This window comes from Aythya ferina (assembly GCF_964211825.1).
Source record: "Aythya ferina genome assembly, chromosome: 14".
NCBI lineage: Eukaryota > Metazoa > Chordata > Aves > Anseriformes > Anatidae > Aythya > Aythya ferina.
In genome coordinates this window covers 12,259,455-12,278,306 of record NC_140312.1, presented here as the reverse complement: position 1 = coordinate 12,278,306, position 18,852 = coordinate 12,259,455, and the positions used below count along the sequence as shown (strand labels likewise).

The 18,852-nt window shown below is 54.6% G+C and overlaps 1 protein-coding gene across 1 annotated transcript in view; it reads left to right on the top strand.

The window, feature by feature from the left end:
* Positions 1-18,852, top strand: part of DIAPH1 (diaphanous related formin 1) — a 35,410-nt gene that overhangs the window by 13,663 nt on the left and 2,895 nt on the right. The gene's annotated exons all lie outside the window — the stretch shown is intronic.

The following is an 18,852-nucleotide window of genomic DNA, read 5'->3' as shown; positions in this document are numbered from 1 at the left end:
CTTCAAGATCCTGAAGCCATTGCTTATGTCTTCTGTCAGATGTGTGTTTTGTGCTGCTGTTGCCTGAAAAATGGCACTGAACTGGAACAGAAATTTTTCTCTTCCTCTCTTGCTTAGAAATATTCTTGGACAAAATGGAAATCCCACCCCTCCAGACCTGTGAGTTAGTAAGTTCTGGTTTAAAACTGTCTGCTGAGGAGAGTGAGTGGGGGAACTCACCTGGTGTCCTTACAGCATTGCAGAGTAACACAGATTCACTCCGAAGTTACCTGTGCTTCCTTCTTCGGTGTTAACCACCTTTGTGAAAATAATTCAGCTTATATTGTCAGGATTTCCCTTGTTGGAAGTGGTGGCTATTCTCTCTTAAAAAATTCCCTGCTCTTGCTTCCTATTTTCTCCTGGCATGATGCTGGATAACACGTAGGGCAGTGTCAAGCTGAGGGCTGCCACCATTCCACTCTCTCAATCTCCTTCTTCAGAGGAATAGGGGAAGAAAACAGGATGGGAAAAAAAAAAAAAAAGGGCAAGAATAAGGTTGGGATAAGGACAGGGACATCCCTCACCAGTTACCATGCAAAGCAGACTCAGCATAGGGAGACTAATGTAATTTATTACCTATTGCTAACAAGCCAGAGCAGTGAGAAACTAAAAAACATCCTCCCTCCATTCACCTTCCACTCCCTCTTTCCCCCCCCCCCCAAATGGTGCAGGGGAATGGGGCCTGGGGGCTGCGGTCAGACCCTGGTGCTTCATCTCCACCATTCCCTCACGGTATTTCTCTGCCCCTGCTCCCCGTGGGGACCCTCCCACGGGATGCCTTCCTTCCCAAACTGAGCATGTGGGGGCTGCCCACAGGCAGCAGCTCTTCAAGCACTGCTCCCACACGGCTCCGTACCACGGGGTCCATCCCCCAGGAGCAAACTGCTCCAGCACAGGTCCCCCATGGGCTGCAGCTCCGGCCCAGGGCCTGCTCCTGCGGGGGCTCTCCATGGGCCGCAGCGTCCTCCAGGCCACATCCACCTGCTCCACCAGGGGCTCCTCCACCCATGGGGGGGCTGCAGCGTGGAGATGTGCTCCGTGTGGGACCCATGGGCTGCAGGGGGACAGCCTGCTCCACCAGGGGCCTCTCCACAGGCTGCAGAGGAACTGCTGCTGCCTGCCTGGAGCACCTCCTGCACTGACCTTGGTGGCAGCAGGGCTGCTTCTCTCTCCTTTCTCACCCCTCTCTCCCAGCTGCTGTTTTCAGCTTTTTTTCCCTTTTTCCACTGTGCTCTCCCAGAGGCCCAACCAGCACTGCTCCTGGCTTGGCTCTGCCCAGCAGCAGGTCCTTTTGGAGCAGGCTCTCATCTAACACACAGCAGCTGCTGGGCTGTGCTCAGAGTTACCCCTGCAGTCCCCCCGCTACCAAAACCTTGCCACATGAGCCCAGTAAAACATCCTAACAGCACCACTGTACTGTGACAGGGTTTGGGAAACAGCACTTTTGGAAAACTGAAGTTTTGTTTCTCAAAGGAAGCAGAATCTGTGTGGAGGGCTTCCTTCTTAGGGTACTGTCAGTGTTTCATCCCCATGGGATACGTGAGGTTCTTGATCCTTGTGTGATGTCATAGGAAAGGGTTTGGGGCCTGTACACTGAAAGTGCCGTTCCCAGAAGCTGGAGTCACTTCTCATTGCCAGCACACCACCGAGAAGCACAGGTGCACGCAGTGCCGGCTGGGCTGGGAGGTACGTGCACAATGCCACCGCTTCCACTTGCATGTCCATGCTCAGTAGCTTTCAGTAACCCAGCCTTGTGTTTTTGCAGCTGATGTTTTTGTCTTGTACCAGGCGTTGGTGTGGTCTGTACACCTGGGACTGACCTTTCCTTATGTTCCCTGTCCTATTACAGCATCGCCCGTTAGGCACCCTCTGCCCTCCAGCAGCAGCAGGGGTCCTGGTGCTGTGCTTTGCCTGCTGCCGTGCTTTGTGTGTGCCATGCTTTGCCAGGTGATGTGGCATTTCTGGCAGAGAACATGTAGAAAAGTGAGTGGGAGTGAGATGGGGCTGTGCTGGGGGCTTCATCCGCAGGATAAGGTGCGTCTGCTTTCCCCCCTGGTGCTGGCACCACAGGGGGTGTTCGCCTTCAGGAACTGGCTGGCAGCACTGGGTGCTGCAGGGCAGCTCTGGGGAACTGCTGCCACCACGGGAAGCACCTGGGGGATACTGGTGGGCTGTGTGAAGGTGTGGGGTGCTTACTGGGGGGCACTGGGGCCTAGACTGTGTCCATAGTGCTCGTCACACAGGGATGCCAGCACCAAGCTGTGGTTTGGTGGGCGAGACGCAGCCAGGTGAGCCCCAGCTGAGTGCCAGGGGTGCTCTAGGGTTTTGTGGCTTCACAGGGGTCCGGGGGCTCCTCTGGCCTGGAAAACTGGGGGGTTTTCTCTGGGGATACCTGTGGTCCCCTTGCTCTGAGCTGAAATTTCCAAGCTCCTTGCAGTACCACTTTCATGCGCCAGATGTGCGCAGTTGAGCCACGTTGGCTCGGAGCCTGGAAATGAGGTCAGGAGATGGGGATTGGGAGAAAAAATCAGCTGGTTGCTGACGGGGCTCTGATGCAGCAACAGCATCATCCCCAGCATCCTCTCCTGCATCCCCCCCGACCCCCCCTTTGACCTCCTTTTCCAGACAAAGAGGGGAAAAGCCGGCTGCGCACGCAGCATCCCCCGCTGCCCCCTCCCTGCGCCCGGCCTCTTGCAAGGAGCCTTTGTACTGCCAGACAGCCTGGCTCGGGACATTCCTGTTTCCTTTCTGGCTGTGTCAAGGCCGTGATTGGGAAGGGGAGGGGGTCCCCATCTGCTGCTGAGGGGCACAGGGGGGTCGTGGGGAATCTCCTGCCCTGGCACACAAAGGCAGCATCTCCAAAGCAGGAGCAGGGACCTGCAGGTTTTTTGTGTTGTTAAATAAAACACATCCCTGGGGAGTGTTATATAAGCCCTTCTCTCAATCCCTTTTCTCTCCATTGCAGGGCTCCCAGTGCTTTCCAGTACACCCCACTCCAGCCCAGTGCTCTGAGCCTATGGCTGCTGTGCTGGTGGGGTGCTCCCCTTTTTCAGCTGCCCCCCGTGCCCTCCCCAGCTCCTGTTACGGGTCCAGGAGCCAGCATACCCCAGTCCTCAGCTCCCAGCATTACTCCTGCCCTGTGGCACCATCCCACCAGGCTGGGGTCCACCCTGACATGTTGCCTGCACCCATACTGAGTCACCCTGGGTGTGCTGGGAATGCCCCGGTGTTTAGTAGCCACAAAACTATGTTTTGCAGTTACTCATCCCCCCGTTGCTCACAGGGTGAGATGTTCTGGCACTTTATCTTTCGATGCCCCTTCCTGGGCAAAAATGCCTGTGCTGTGCACTGATGCTGCTGCTCCTCCTGCCCTTTTTGGCCAGCTCTGACCTGTGGAGCTCTCTGCTGTGCCAGAGCCAGGTTCGCTTGTCCCCCTGTGTGCTGGGGATGTGTCTGTAATGTCTGCAGAGTGGTTGTGAGGTCAGGTCTGGGTGTCCCATCTGGGTGTCCTGCACCCAGGCACGCTGCTGCGGCAGGAGCATCGCTGCAGAGCTCCAGCTGCAGCTCAGCCTGGCCATGATCCCCCAAAAGGGACTGTCCCCTCCCAAAAAAAGCCCTTGGTGGCTCTTTGAGTTTGTCACATAGCCAGAGTGACTTTCTGCATGCAGCTTTATAGGGTGAGAGTACCAGTGCTCCCAGAACCAGTGTTGGCCAGGCTGGATGTGGTTATGGTGCCAAAATATGTTCTGGGCCCCTGCTCCTGGGTGAATATAATGTTTCAGTATTATAATTTTACTGCAGTTACCTACATGGGTGCTTTACCCGTGTTTTTCTCTCTGATGTTTTTAAATCCTTGCTTTGCTTTCTTATTCTCCTTGGTGTTTGCTCCAGTTGCCACAAAGGACATGGGAAGCTGCATCTTTTGGTGATTTTCCTCTCCTATCTTAATGATGCCTTCTGGCCCTTTCTGAATTCTGAACTGACCCTGGAAAACTTTCCATAAGGTTCACATGAGAATTAAAGCTTCAGATTCAGCTAGATTTGTCCCTAGGCTGATTTATTCCTGGCTTGAAAGCTGGATGATCAGGGAACAGCTTGCAAGGTGTCCTTGGGCTGGTTTTGCATGTTCTCTTCGGCTCCTAGACCTTGCTGAGGGGCAGCACCCGGTCACGTCGGTTCAGTGTCATCTTTGTCCCTTTCTGACACCCCTGGGCCTGGGTGCGTTCCCATGGGGGGTAACACACAGGACAGACCCTGCACTGAAGCTTTCCTGTGGTATTTAACACAGGTAAAACTTAGTGCTTTTCTCAAACCTGGAAAAAAATACATAAATTTGGAGGGTGACCTCTTTAGCTGTTGGGATTTGTTTATGTGAAAAGTGCCTGGTTTTTAAGTCTTTCCCTAAGAATTGTGAATGTAACACAGCGAGGAAAAACAGAATGGAAAAGGGCTACAGGGGAGAGGCAAGCAGGAAAGCTCAGGAGGAGCCCAGGATGCTAATGAGGTGTTTGGGGTGAATCTTTTGGCTGTGATGAGAAGTTATATGACCCACTGAATGCTGTTTGGAGTCTGTTTTCTGGCTGGAGCAGGGCTGGAGCATCATTTCCCCCCCCCAGGCCATCCAGCAGCAGAGGGTGCTCGTGCACTGCTGTGCAACTCCATCCTCTCCCTCAGCCATTTTAGACAAAGTGTTTTTCTTTCCTGCAGTCTCCATTTTATGTTTCTGACGCAGAAAATAAAAACCAGGTTCGGGAGAGGAGGGGGGAGTGAGGCCTGGCAGGGCAGAGCTCGGTGAGGGGGGGCTGGTTCTCTGTGGGGCTGCATCTGGGGGCATGGTGAGGGGATGCCCAGTGGGAGAGCCCCCACCTTGGGGTCTGCAGAGCTGAGCTGCTGCTCAGCCTGTCCCCTTTCCCCTGCCAGCCCCAAGCCCTTCTCCTGCTGGGGCAGGGTGCTTTTTTTCCCCCCCACATCTTTGGTTTGGGCTGGGCAGGTCCCCACGAGCTGTGTGGGAGCTGGGGGCAGCAGCTGAGGCTTCTCTGCACAGCCTTGTCCAGGCTCCCCGGCAAGTGGCCCTTTCCTGTTTTCGTTGTTCAGGATGCTGAGCTCTATTTTTTCCCTTCCTGCCCGTGCACGTTGGGGTGGGATGTTGCCCCAGGTTTGTTACCAACAAATCCCGGCAGCGTCACCTTTCCCAGCTGTGTGGAGAGCCCCAGGAGAGCTGCCAGCATGTGATATTTGAGTAATTGTTGTGGATGTCTCTGTTTGTAGTGATGGTTCTTATCTTACTCATCGCTGCGTCCTTTGTGCTGTGCAGTGGAGTGCTGGGGGGGGTGAGCAGGCATTTCCCAATCCGTGATACAAAGCAAGCCAGCAAACTGAGCTGCTGGAGCCCTCTCCAACAGTGACCTTTGCTGGAGTAATCGAGCAAGGATGCTGCAGGCTCAGGGACAGACTTGCATGCCCTACAGTCTGGGGTCTACTCTGCTCGCTGGGAGCTGCCTGCTTGCAGGCTCTCGCTGGGCAGCAAGCACAGCACATCTTCCCCTTCTGTGGCTGGCAGGAAAGTTAAGTGAACATCAGTACAGCTCCTGTTTGTGTGTTTGTTTGTTTTCCCAGCTGGAGAGTTTGGTTCCCTTTGTGGTATCTCTTATTCCAGTACCTGGGACCCAGGGATCAAGGTCCTCACCCTCAGCAACCTGAGTACGGAGATTGTACCTGGTTTAAATAGCTAACTTTGAGCTAGCTGATGCTGCCAGCTCCAAAACCTGCCTGCCGTGTGGATTAAACGCCTCACAGCTTGGTCCAAGTCCATCTGGAACCTTGGACAGGAATCCCTGGGAAGGTGCCTTGTTTGAACACAGCTGGGATGCGTCTGCACAGGCAGCTGCTCCGTCAGTGACAAAGGTTGGGGATGTCCGCAGCACTGTGCTGTCACACCTCATTTCCTTCCCTATAAATGTGTTCATTCCTCAGCGGTGAGTCCTAGGTGCTCTTAGTCCTAGGCCCAGTTTATTTGCAAGTTCTTGCATCCCTGGTGATTACCCTTTTGTTGCTTTGCTTGAAAAGTGATTTTGCAGCTTAATGGAGCTTTTTGTTCTGCTTTTACCCAACTGCTCTTTGTGCTTATTTTTTTTTTTTTTTCCCTTCCCACAGCCATGCACAAAGATGCTTCTCAGGAAGATAATAAACATCCTAAGAGCCGCTGTGGTTTCTGGAGACAGTTGCATCAGTGTCTTTTCCTTTAAATATCCTAAGCCAAAGCGCCCTTTGCTTGTGATCTCGTGCGTGCCCACACAGCTGAAAATAGGTCAGCAGCTCTGTGCCCGGGGTGCCTCCACGGGAGGAGGCAGGAGCAGGAGCACAGCCATAAGCTGGCTCTGAGGAGGGGTGCTCATCCCCCCAGCCCTAGCACCCTGGCTCCTGTGGCCACCCTTGGGCTGTGCCTGGTGTTTTTGGGGCACCCCAGCAGCAGGGGGTTGGGGGTGCAGGACGAGGTCTGAGCCCGCTCCATTCCTCCCTGGGGATGTTGTTTGGGCTGCTGGTGCTCCCGGGGCAGAGCCTGACATGTAGGAGGGGGGAACAAGCAGCAGTAAGGTCCAGGGACCTGATGATTTTGGGCATCCCTTAGTAATTCTAGAAGAAAGGAGGGAAGAGAAACTGCTCAGGTCTCTGCCGTGCAGCAGGGAGTCCCCCAGACACTTTCCCTGCGGTAACTTTTGGCCTTTTCAGGTCTTTCTCAGCCTCTCCATTGTCACTCATTAGGCTAATAGTGTTGATTGGAGCATGCTTTGATCAGGGGCTGATGTTTGCAGCGCTAATTGCCCGTTAAGCTTTGTATTGTGCTTCGGGGGGAGGCTGCAGGGCTCTAAGGGATCGGGGCCGCAGGGGTGCGGATGTGAGGAGCTTTGCACTACAGAGGCACGGTGTGGGTTTAGGAGCCCTTACACGCTCCTAGGTAAATAAAAGATCCTGGAAGGTCTCTTCCCCTCCTGGTCTTTATGCTGCACACCCTATCTTTCAGATAGGGACTTTGTTTCTGTGGTCTCCTTTCCTTCATCTTGCTTCGTCACTTGCCTTTTAGCAGCCAGTGAAGAATTTAAACGCTGTACTTAATTTGTTGTCTGCTAACGTTTTTAGCCTGCTTAGAGAGAAGTAATTCTCTTTGGACTTCTTAATCAGTACCAAATTTATTACCTTAGTTCCCAAGTAGGCTGACTCTGCCTGCAAAGGGGGAGCTATCACCTCACCCGGGTGTGGGGAGAGTCTAGATGAGCAAACTTTGGACTTGATGCATTTTTAAGACCCAAGCGGTATCAAAGGTCCTTATATCGGTTTTAGGGAGGAGGAAAAAAAAAAAAAAAAAAAGGAAAAAAAAAAATTGCTCTCCCTACTCTTGTTCCTGGAGTACAAGCTTTTATAAAGTGTGTGCATACCTGGGTTCACCCCTGTCAGGTTTTTTTGTTTGTTTGCTTGTGTTTTATTGTTCTTGTTTAAGGCAAGAGAAAAACGAAGAATTAGGAGCTCTATATTTGTCTTCCTCAAACATCCTGAGAGGATCTCAGGCGTCCTATTTTTGAGGCAGAGCTTTGGGCTGTCCACATAGGAAAAATCCGATGTTTGAAATGCAAAAGAATCTGGTGTGCTGTAAAACTCCAGCAGGATAAGTCATGCTTTCCTGACGCATTTAATTCCAAAACTTTGGTTGTGCAATGCCAGTAGTTAAAGTGGATCAGGATTTTTTTTTTTCCTTTCTTCAGTGCAAGAAGTCTTCATGTTGTCAGGTCCCAAAGCCTCCTTTCTCAAAGCCACTACTTTTCCCCGGTCCAGGTACCCCTGCTTGCTGCTGGCTCGCAGACAAGAGCTCGGTGCGAGTGGGACCTGAACTGAGAGTGCTGCAGCTTCTCTGAAACAGCAGAGTGGAAAATAAATCTGACCTTGTTACCAATGCCAGAACCTTCATAAAGTTTGAAAAATACAGGAAGGATTAAATACCTCAGAACTGCTTATTTCTTGTCTATTTTGTTTGTGGTCTTTTGCTGCTGTTTTTTCTTTTGTTTTTGTTTTTCTTTTTTTTTTTTTTCTTTTCCTTTTGTTGTTTTTAACTTTTTTTTTTTTTTTTGATCAGAAATAGCTGCACTCGTGACTGTCTCCACGACAGTAATTCTGCCATGGCTCAGCCCTTGCTGATGCTCTCTGCCAGCATCTCCTCGCTGTGCCCAGCTGTACGTAACCCCATACCCGCTGTCTGGACGTGGTCTCCCTCCTCCTCCCCACGCTCGTGGCTGACCTCGTGAACCCCCTCCTGGCTGTGACAGCGTGCGCTCCCCTGAGATTTTTCCTTTCCAGCGAGCTTGCCCAGGGATGATGTCTGAATGCAAAACTGCTCTGTAGACATCACCCAGCTGCTCAGAAAATCTTTCTGGTTGCTGTCACAAGTTGGGAAGCAGCACAAAGAACAAGCAGTTGTTTTTCAGTCATGTGGGAGCCACAAGTCCAAAACTCAGAGAGCTTTGCCTTGCGAGCTGCGTCAGAGCCGTGCCTGCGCTGCCCCAGGGCCCGTCTCAGGCACCATCCCTTCCTCTCTGTTTAACCACCACCCCGTGTTCTGCTGTTCTCTGTGCTGCGGGCTGTGTTGGACTCAGCTTGGGCCAGCAGGAGCTTGGTGTGTCTGAGGTCTGCGGGACCCCAGGCATCGCTTTAATGTTCCCTGCATCTGATCTGTCAGGAGGAGCTGGCTGCCTTGTGCACAAAGATTTCAGGCTGCCCATCCTAGTGCATGACCTCTCCTGCTTCCCCTCTCGCTGAGGCTTGATTTTGTGCTTGGCAGAGAGCTCAGCACCACTCAGCGAGGTACCGAGTGTGGCCATGGTCAGGACCCCCCTGCCCAGCCGGAGCTGTGAGTTCCCCTAGCAGTGACAGCCACGTCCCCTCCTCTGGGCTTGTCAGGGACAAGAGGCTACGGGTACAGGGACACGCACAGCACTCCCCAGGTTCACAGCACACATTTGTGATCCCCTCAGCACCAGCACAGTCCTTTTTCCCCCCAGCACACAGCCCAACACTCACACAGCTGGTCTGGGGGACAGGCAGCATTCCCACCCTGCTGCTAGAAGTTCACGCTCCTGCCCCTGGGGGCTGTCACTGAGCCCCTACAGCACACACACATGGGATGGGCTGTGAATACACAGAGAAGGAGGTAAGAGAGGATTTATTAAGAAAATGGGGCAGAGTGCAGTGAGTAGACACAGGACTCAGCCAGGCAAGCATTGATTGGCCCCTTTTATCCCCATTTCTGCCTTCCCTTCCCCCTGTGGGTTTGCAGGGCTCCATCTATTCCCATGCCCATGCTGGTGGCTGGGATTGGGATTGGGATTGGGATTGTGGCTGCTCCAGGCAATGGCAAGGCCAGGGGTGCTGGCGGAGGGCAGCTGCCAAGTCCAATGCCTTCTTTTTGTTCCTTGGACTGCTCCGGCTGCGTGGGGCAGCGAAGGAAAGAAGGATCAATGAAACAACCAGCTCTGGTTCCTGGAAGGAAGGATACCTCGTGTTTTTTCCTGTGATGAAAAGCCGGTGGTGCTGAGTCAGTGTCCAGGGAGGAAGGAAAGCAGGAGCCAGCAGCAGGATGCAGCCTGCGGATGCAGCCTTCCTTCGGGCAGGATGAGCGCCCTGCTCAGTGCCTGCCCCTGAACACTGTGCTCTTTGTCTTACCTGCTGGTGTTCCCTGCTTCTGGTCTGTGCTCCTGCTGCCAGACCTCCTTCGAGTACTTGGCCAGCGCTGCTCTGTCCCCTCCCTGACCCGTGCGGCTGAGCCACCGCCTGGCACCTGCGTGGGCATCCCACAGCCAGCAGTCCTTAAACAGCTTGGAGCAAACATTTCCAAAAAACCCACCTTTTATTACATTTGTAGAGGTTGGAGGTGGTTGGGGTGTGGAAAGCTGCTAAAATACCGAGGAATAAAAAAAGAAAAAAAGGAGGATGGAGCCTTGGTCTGGGCAGGGTGTAACTGAGCAAGGTGGGGGTGATTTGCCTGACTGAGCTGGGGGTGAGCCCCACGGCTGGCAGTGGTGTTTTCATGGGTACATCTGGAGTCCTGATGACAACTGTAGGGCAGAAAACACGCTCCTGGTTGAGGCAAGTATTTTAGGAATGCGCTTCTCTATTTTTGTCTTTTTTATTTTTGAGAACTCAAACAAAAGTATAAACAAGACAAAGGGATGGATTTTGAATGTGGAATATAGCATTCAGAGCTTTCCAGCTGACATAGAGAACAACAAATAAGTGGAAAAAAACAACAACATCCTTTTGCTTTTAAGAGTAAAGGTGCTTCAAAGTGTATGTGAGCTGTGGCAGAAGGGATTTCAAAGGCTCAGCACAGTTTGGTAGAGGGCAAGAGCAGAAGACAAAAGAGCAGCAGGTAGAGGCAAATGCAGGCATCAGATGCAGCTGGAGGTTTGGGACAGTGAAAGTTTTAGCCTGGATGCAAAGCCCTGGTAATGAGGTGTGCGAGGAGCTACAAATGAGGAGTCCCAGGGCTGGAGGGCTGGGGATGTCATGAGAGGAATTGCTCCCTTTGCTGGGAGGTAAATCCTGACAGCAGCAACTTGAGGCTTCGCCTGCAGAGCTTTGACCACAGGTGCTGGGTGAGCCACAGCAAACCCATCTCCTGCGATGTGCAGAGCCTATTATGAGAACGAGCCTTGGCCCAGCCTGAAAGCCTTCTTAATCTAAACAAATAATAAATCATCTAAATAAACTGCAGCACTCCCCACGACAGGCTAAAAGCCATGTGACAAGGTACTGCCGTTCCGTGCTGTAGCCCCGTGCTCCCTCTCCTCCTCCCTTGTTTTTCTGGGAGGCCCGGTGGGTATTGGCGCTGGGAGCGCTTCCCTCCCTGCTTTGCAAACAGTCACGCTGTGCTCGGCTCTGTTAATGCAAGCGTCTGGCATCAGACTGCCCTTTTCCAGCCACATGAGTTTCAGATTTCCTTGCAAACGCATTTTAAAGGAAAAGAGGGGGGGAGAGGTCACAGGCAGTCGTACGTGCTTTCCCAGGGCTGTTGCATGAAGCAGGGGGTCCCTAAAGCAGATGCAGCCCTCGGATAGCAGTGCAGTGATTGTGCTGGCCGGATTGAGCGGCCACAGCCTCGGACTCCTCGCTCCTGTGGGTGTAGATCTAACCCTGACACTTTGTAATGCATCCACCATTCCCTTCAACTTTTGCAAATTTACCTGTTAAATCAGGATATTTGTAAATTGGAGGCTGGAAGCCCACTGACCAGCTGCAAGGCCAGCCTGGAGGCACACAGGTGCCAAATGCCCCATCCAAATTTCATCAGCAGTTGTGACTTCTCAGAATTCAAAGGCCACAGCTTGCTCCAGAAAGTGAACCTGGCTGTACGTGCCCCGCACCATCCCCACAGCGTGGCCTTCCTCACTCTGCTCCCTGCTACCAGAGGCGTTCTTTGCTTGCAACATCTGGACTCGATTAGTCCCTCTCCGTTGATTTCCTGTGTCTCCGGGTTTCCTGAGGCGCATCCCCTCCTCCTGGCCGTTTGCACTCACGCTCCACAAGCAATCCTGTCCCTCCCTCCCTGCCTCCTGCAGCCAGGACGGCCCGATACAGACCCCAAAGGGACAAAGCTGCACGCCTGTGCTGGCCTTGGAGCTGAGCATGGGGCTTGGCTTGCCATGAGCAGAGCAGCCAGCGCGCTGGGTGACCCCTGCCCCAGCAGCATGCCCAGATCCCTGTGGGTTTTCCACCCACTGCTTTCTTTGCTTCAAGGCTGGGGCTTCCTGCTCCACCCTGAGCCTCTGTGTTTCGTATGGAGTGTCACACGCTCCAAGTTTTTCCTGGGGGGTGGTGGGCTTCGTTCCTGGCCCTCTGCTCCCGCACCAGAAAAGCTGCGTGGCCCTGGCTTCTGCCCTTGGGAGCGTTAGAGGAGGAGGGGAGCAGCACGTCTGCCGTGGTGCTGCCCTGGGGAGCCCAGGCACTGCCGCTCCGGGGTGCTGGAAATCTGAAATTGGAGCTTGTTTAAGAGCAGAGGGAGATGGAAATGGTTAAAACACGCAAAGGCGCAAGTTAATGATTTCCATCCCCTCGCTGGTGTGTTTCAGCTTTCAGAAGGGGGTCTGGCCGGCAGCTGTGCCAGCAATCACATTTGTAGCTCAAAGAGTATTTTCATCCTGTGTCAGCTTTCATCCGTGGCCCCTTTGGATTCCCCTGACTCCAGCAGACGCCAGGGTTTCCAGGGCTCCCGCTGCTGCTGGTCCCAGTGAATGTTTTCCCTCCCATGCCTAGCGGTTGAGTTAGACGATGGGGGGTGAAGAAGGCATTGCTTGCTCCCTGCTTTCCTCCTGCCCCAGGCAGCGGGGAGGCTTTCTCCCAGGGTCCGAGTGACTCAGCAGCATTTGCAATCAGAACAAAAAGCTGCAGCTTCTGCGCCTCTGCGTGCAAGAGCACAGGGGAACAGCTTATGGTACGGCTCGGGGTTTTATGCAGGGAAGTCAATAAATATCTGTGGCTGCACTCAGCTCCAGATGCAGGAGCCCACGCATTTATTGTGGATCCAGGTCTCACATCTAAGGATGCTAAGCCCTGGCAACAGATGCATGGGAATAGGTTACTCCTGGAGCTGCGGTCTGAGTTTCCCCTTGAGGGTCAGTGTCTGCTCTTGCCCATACCACAAAAAGCAGAAGCTCTTTAGCATCTTCCGATTCCTAGAGCCCTCTTTGCCCGGTATCTGGAGAGCCTGTTGTGTGTTTCTGGACTAAACTCAGCACTGCTTTTCTTACCCGCAGCAGGAAGGCATCTGGTGAGCTCTGCCGTCAGGAACATCACTGTGAGTGATTTTACATAGCACCTCACTAATTCCCAGCAACTTTTTCCTGACGCCTTTTCTTATTGCAAGCAGTGGTGGAAGCACAGAGCAGAGGATTAAACTTCTGAAATCAGTATGAGGGATGCTTACAAGTGCATTGATACTCTGAAGGAGGAGAGGAGAAAGTGAAGCCCCGGGCTGAGGCAGGGACCCCAACGAGCAGCATCCCAGCATCCCTCCTCTGCTCTGTGTCTGGCTTGGGCTGAGTTCAGCCTGAAGTCCCCCCACCCTGTCCTGTCCTGTCCTGTCCTGTCCCGTCCTGTCCTGTCCTCAGAGACCCTCCGCAGCAGCCTAGACCCTCTGCTTGGGCTCAGCGTAAGCGTAGGGAGCCAGAAAGCCCCGGCTGTACCAGATGCCAGTGGACTGCTCTCTCTCAGCCCCCCCCACTATGAGAGCCCCTAGGGATGAATTCAGGCTGCTTTGCTCTGGAAGGAGCAGCTCTGCCAGCTTTATGTGGCAAAACCACCGCCGTCAGTGCTGTCCTTCCCGGGAGACCCCCTGGCCCTGGAGACCTTTGGGGTGCGAGCCTGCGCCCTAGGGCAGTGCAGCAGCCTCCCCTCCAGCGCCCCAAGGCCAGGGCTGGCAGAGAGTTTTTGTACCCCAGATTTTCCCCTGCCTGGTGGCTCCTGGTCCCCCAGCGCCGTGGTTTTGGGGTGCCGGGTGCCTCTGCCCCGGCTGGGCGGGTGCTGCGCCGGCAGGTGGCACCCACCGCAGGCAGCCAGGCAGGCGCTCGCAGATGTTTAATGGGATTTTACAGCTCTGGGTTTCATCGGGAGCTGTTGTCCTGGAAACAGGGATCCGCAGAGCGCTCAGGCATTCAGCATTAACCGCTTCGGTGCCTCGCTGGCGGCCAGGGAGGATGCGCAGGACTGGGGTTTGTGGCCTTTTAAAATCTGCTCTGGTGCTGGATGAGCAGAAGGCTGAGCCCCGGGGGGATGCAGGGGGCTCCGTCCCCTGCCCGGGAGCCCTGGACCAGCGCAGGTCTGCCGGATCCCAGCAGGGTGCAGGTGCTGTGCCCAGCTTTGTCCCAGCACCTCTCCTGCCTGATGGCCCTAATCCAGCACCTCCCGTCCTGCTCTGGACCCATCTGCCCAGACAGGAGAGGGCACCGGAGCTTTGCTGCCACCAGGGTGATGGCAACACATGTGCCACCACCGCACGTGTGTCCCCATGGGGAGACATCCCTGTTGCTGGGGAAGGAGAGCAGCTGAGGCTGGGCTAATCTCCTTAGTGGCCTGAGCACCGTCGGGGGAGAGAAAGGGAGATTAGAGGGCAGGGGACGCATTAGCAGCCGGGGACTCCAATCGGAGAGGACCAAGGAGGCAACGCGTGGAGGGAGAGTGCCCAGGGAGATCAGCGGGGGAGCCTGAGGGGGCTCAGTCGGCAGCAAATAACCCAACAGCTGGGATCTCCAAGGGAGAGAAATGCTTTAGAAAACACGCCAAAAATCCTGGCTGAGCCGTGCCCCCCTTCTCCTTGGGGAGGAAGGTGTTGCCAGGCAGTCTGGGTCCTAATCCATCCCCGCCTGCCCTTCTCGCCCCCGCTGCACCACCAGCATGAAGGCATCAGTCAAAGAGCATGGGGGGGGGGGTGGGGAGAGTAAAACTGCTGGGGTCTGCCCCACACCTGCCAGACGTGGAGGAGCAGGAGGTGAAGTGTTCACTGCCTTTTTTCCCTGGCACGAGCGCAAAAGGCGCTCTTTTCTGCCCAGAAACCAGGCATGAGGCTCTTGTTCAGAAAGTGTGTCAGGGAGTCCAGATGCTGGGGCCCGTTCCCTGTTTCTGCCACATGGATTTCACAGCGTCCCATGTTTTCTCTGCAGATGGCGATGACACTGGCGTGACCGTGTCCCTGGGAGCTGCTGCAGATGGGGAGCAGGACAGGGCAGGGGCTGCCCGGCACGAGGCATCTCGGGGCTGGTCCGGGAAGGAGAAGCTGTGCCTCCCATTAGGGCCTGGAGTTTGTTCCTACCAGCTGTCAAGGAAACCATGGCACGGTTCAGATACCCAGCTGGTATTGCTGCAGCTGCTGAGGCGTTACATCCTTTTAATCTATTTCCAAAATAGCTTCTCCACTACTCCATTAGTGCTGGCTAACTCAGCGCTCTGTACTGTGTGCTGGCGTCTGTCCTGCCCAGCATCATGGAGCATCCAAATTCCAGAGTTGTTCCTGCAGGCTGAGCAGGTAGAGTTGGGCCTTTTACCTGTGCAAATGTGGCCAAGCTACTATTGTATTTCTGTGAGAAATACTCTCAAAGAGGTGGAAAGACTTGAGGTTGTATTGAGATGTGCGGAGGTAGACCCAGGTGCCAAAAGCTACGGGAGAAGATAGAGAAAAGGAGCTGGTGCCATGCTAAGGGCAGAAGGGAAAGAGATCAAAGGGGTTGGGAAAAGGGAAAGAGCTTGGAAGCAGGTTCAGAAATGTCAGGGTTCGAGGAGAACAATGTGAAAGAGATGGCTACAGTCAGCACAGCTCGTGCAGTGCTGAAACTATGGGAGATTCTGGGCACAGGGTGTGTGGTGCACTCAGTGGGAAAGGAAGCAGAGAGGAACAGGACCCAGGAAGGCAGAAATGAGGACACACACGTGGTGCCGGATCTGTGCCACAGCAGCGGCTGCAAGCTGGTGGCCAGACAGAAGAGTGGGGGAGGGAGATCTCTAAGCCAGGCCTTTGGAAAATGAAAACCCAAATACAGATACAGGAGAGAAAGCTACAACTCTCCTGTCTCACATCCAGGAGGAGCATCGAGAGAAACCTGCAATTCTGTTTCAGCAGCCCACAGGAGCAGTGGGATGCTTGCTCTTCTTTTACTTGCAGCAAGGGTCAGGGATTTAGAGTTACAGGGTACCCTGCAAGGTGGCAAGAAGGACCGGGACTGATGTTTCCTCTCCGGGGGTGGGGGTCCCTTTGCATACCTGCACAAACAAGGGGCCGTTGCTCACTGCCTCCCATGTGCCAGGCACGGTGCTGCTGGAGAAGCTACAGACGTGGGGCAGCTCATGGCTCAGGCAGTCATTGTGCTCCTGGGCAGGACAAGGATGGAAGGGGCAGGGGCATTGGTGGGACCTGCAGCTGCAAGAGAAGCCTCCAGACTCCCTCAGAGCCGTGACGCCAGGCTCCTTCTGCTGCAGTAGCCAGGCTGCCAGGGTAGCAGAGCTCCCTTTGCACCTTGCCCTTGGGGTAGAGGTTGGGTAAGTCCCAGGCACTCTGTTTTACCAAGGGATGTCTTTCAGCCCAGTGGGGTTTTTCCCCTTTTTGGTTCTTTTTAAGGTGCTTTAAGGGCAAGTACTTCAGGGCACAGCACCCACACAGTCCCAAGCCAGCTTTGGCTTTGCCATGGGGTACAACGGAGAGCGTGTGTTTTGGGAGGCTGCCGCTGGACCCTGCACTCTCCTATGGGCTGGGCAGTGGGCAGGCACTGCCTCTCGCAGCTCTTTCCCCACAACCCCCCTGTCAGATGCCCTGTGGTCCCCAGGAGCTCTCCCAGCGGGTCACATCGTGCTGATGTGATCGTCTCTCCATCACTGCACTGCCAGGCACCAGCAGCTCTCCTCCCCACCACGCTCACCCGCCCGGTGGTGGCTGCGAGGCTCAGGACTTGTCAGCGCCGATCTGACTCCTGCCCGCCCAGGCAGCTGCATCTGCTCAGGCACCAGCAGCTTCATGCAAACTCGTAAAGGAATGGGAAATGCTGGCGGGACTCTGCCTAATGGCTTAAAGGGCTCATTGTGGGGTAGAGGGGTCAGCAAAAGGGGATCACTGGAGCCAGCTCATCGCCTGCAGACCACGGCGGGTGCGCGCACAATAGCTCAGTGTCCTCCGGTCCAGCGCTGCGATTGTCCCGCAGTCCAAGCTTCAGCCCGGTGATTTGGGGCTGGTTTGTGGTTGCAGTGACTCAACCCAGCTCCTTTCCTGTCGCCTCGATATCATACACGAGCCATCTGCTCCCCATGGCACAGCACAGTGAACGCAGCAAATCAATGGTGAATCCATCCTGCACGCCCCGAGCTGTGGCCCAGCAGGAAGGAGGGCAAGGGCCCCGTGCAGGGGCCTCTTCTTCCTCAGAGGGGGTGAAGCTGCAGTGCATGGAGCCTAGAGATGACCCCATTGCCTGATCCTTTCCAAGTCCTCCTGAGATGTTTTGCGAGTCACCTGCAGAGACACTGTAATCTTGAACCAGGTCAGCACAGAAGGCCCAAAAATGCATTTCTGAGCTTGGCTTTCCAGCCTCCCAGTCCTTCAGCCCAGCCATAAAGACTCGAGCAGCATTAATATCCAGTGTTTTGCTCTTGTTCTACTGATGATGAAGAGGCTTGAGGAGCCAGCTGATGAATCCCACCTGGATTTCCAAAGGGATCTCTCACCGGTCTCCTAAAGATGCTCCCATGGGATGAGGGGAGAAGTCATTCATAGCTGCTAGCCCGTTATTTGTCAGGCTAAAAGGCAGGGAAATAAATACTTTGGGAAGACAGTGAATAGTAGGAACACTTCTAGTGTTTGAGCAGGAAAAAAAAAAAGGACTTCACACAGATGCTCCGTGGCTTATACAGTATCAAAGGGGTCATCTTGCTGCCTTTTCACCCTTTGATGGATGGTGATGCTCCGAGCTGACCATTGCCACTTGGAGCCTTTATGGGGAGTCTGTGACAATGTCAGCTGAGTGACCTGTGCTGGCTCAACCTCAAAAGCTCCATCTGAGATCTAGAAATCCCTGAGAAAGGAAGGAGAGGAAGGAAAAACAATCAGAGCATGGCACAGCAGTGGCTTTTTTTGGTTTTAAATGTGTCATGTGACTGCATCTTGGATGCTGCCTGCAGTGCTGCTTCCCCTGCCTGAGGGGGGATGTAATGAGCTTGAAACGATGCAGAGAGATGCAAGAAGAATGACTGGGGAGACCTGGGGCTGCTTCACCCAGCAGAGGGATGTGGAGGACCTGCATGAAATCATTTACCGGAGATTTTTGTGTGTCTGCCACAGACCCTTTGAGGCGTGAATGAAGCTGGGAGGAGCAGGCTTAAAAGCAAAGCTGTAATTTCACAGCACTCCTCCTTACAGGATGCTTGGGGGTGCTTATGGGTTATGTGGCTTAAAAAAGCAGCAGAGTACATTTATGGAAGAAAAGGGTGGGAGGATGTGAGAAAACTCACTGGTGGAGAAGGATGAGAGTGTTGGAGGGGGCGAGGGAGGATTTGGGGCCTGCTAGGACAGGATGTGGGAGGGCTCGCTGGCGCTGGGCTGGGGAGGGGAGATGGCAGGGAGGGGGGGGGGCTGTGCGAAGGAAGCAGAGGGAAGATGGAGACAAGAGGCCCATTGAATACAGGCTCCTGCCTTCTTTCTGATCTCATGCTGTGCTGTGGTCCAGCCGGCAGCTGCTGGGACATCTCTCACCCTACAGTCCTCTGCCGTAGCCCCGAGGGGATCGGCACACAAAGCCCAGCAGCTGTGAATGCTCCCTGTGTTGTCTGCCCAGACCACGCACTTGGTGCCCACTCAAGATGGGAGAGCAGCGCCCAGGCAGCCCGGCAGCAGCAGCACCCCTCTGGGACAGCATCTGCACAGGGTGGGCTACAGCTGGCACCCGCATCCAGCACCCAAAGGTGCCCACGCTGTGCAGGGGACGTCTGGCTGGCAGATGTGGGAGCGAGGTGGCAAATATCAGGGCTTGGAGGCTGTCGGTCTGCCTGGTGAGCCTCTGCTGGTCTGGCTCCTGTCCCTCTGGCGTGGAGGAGGCTGCGCCAGCCCTGGAGCTGCTGCCCCATTTCTGTGCCCCCTGCAGCGAGGGGAGCTCCAGGGCACGCAGCGGGAGGTGCTGGGCTCGCAATAGCTAATTGGCAGAGTCTCTGAAAGGCCTCTAAATCCTGTACAGAAGCCTATTGCCTGCCCCCCCTGCATGGCTTTGCATCGCTCCCCTCGGTATTTCAGAAGTCTGCTGCAGA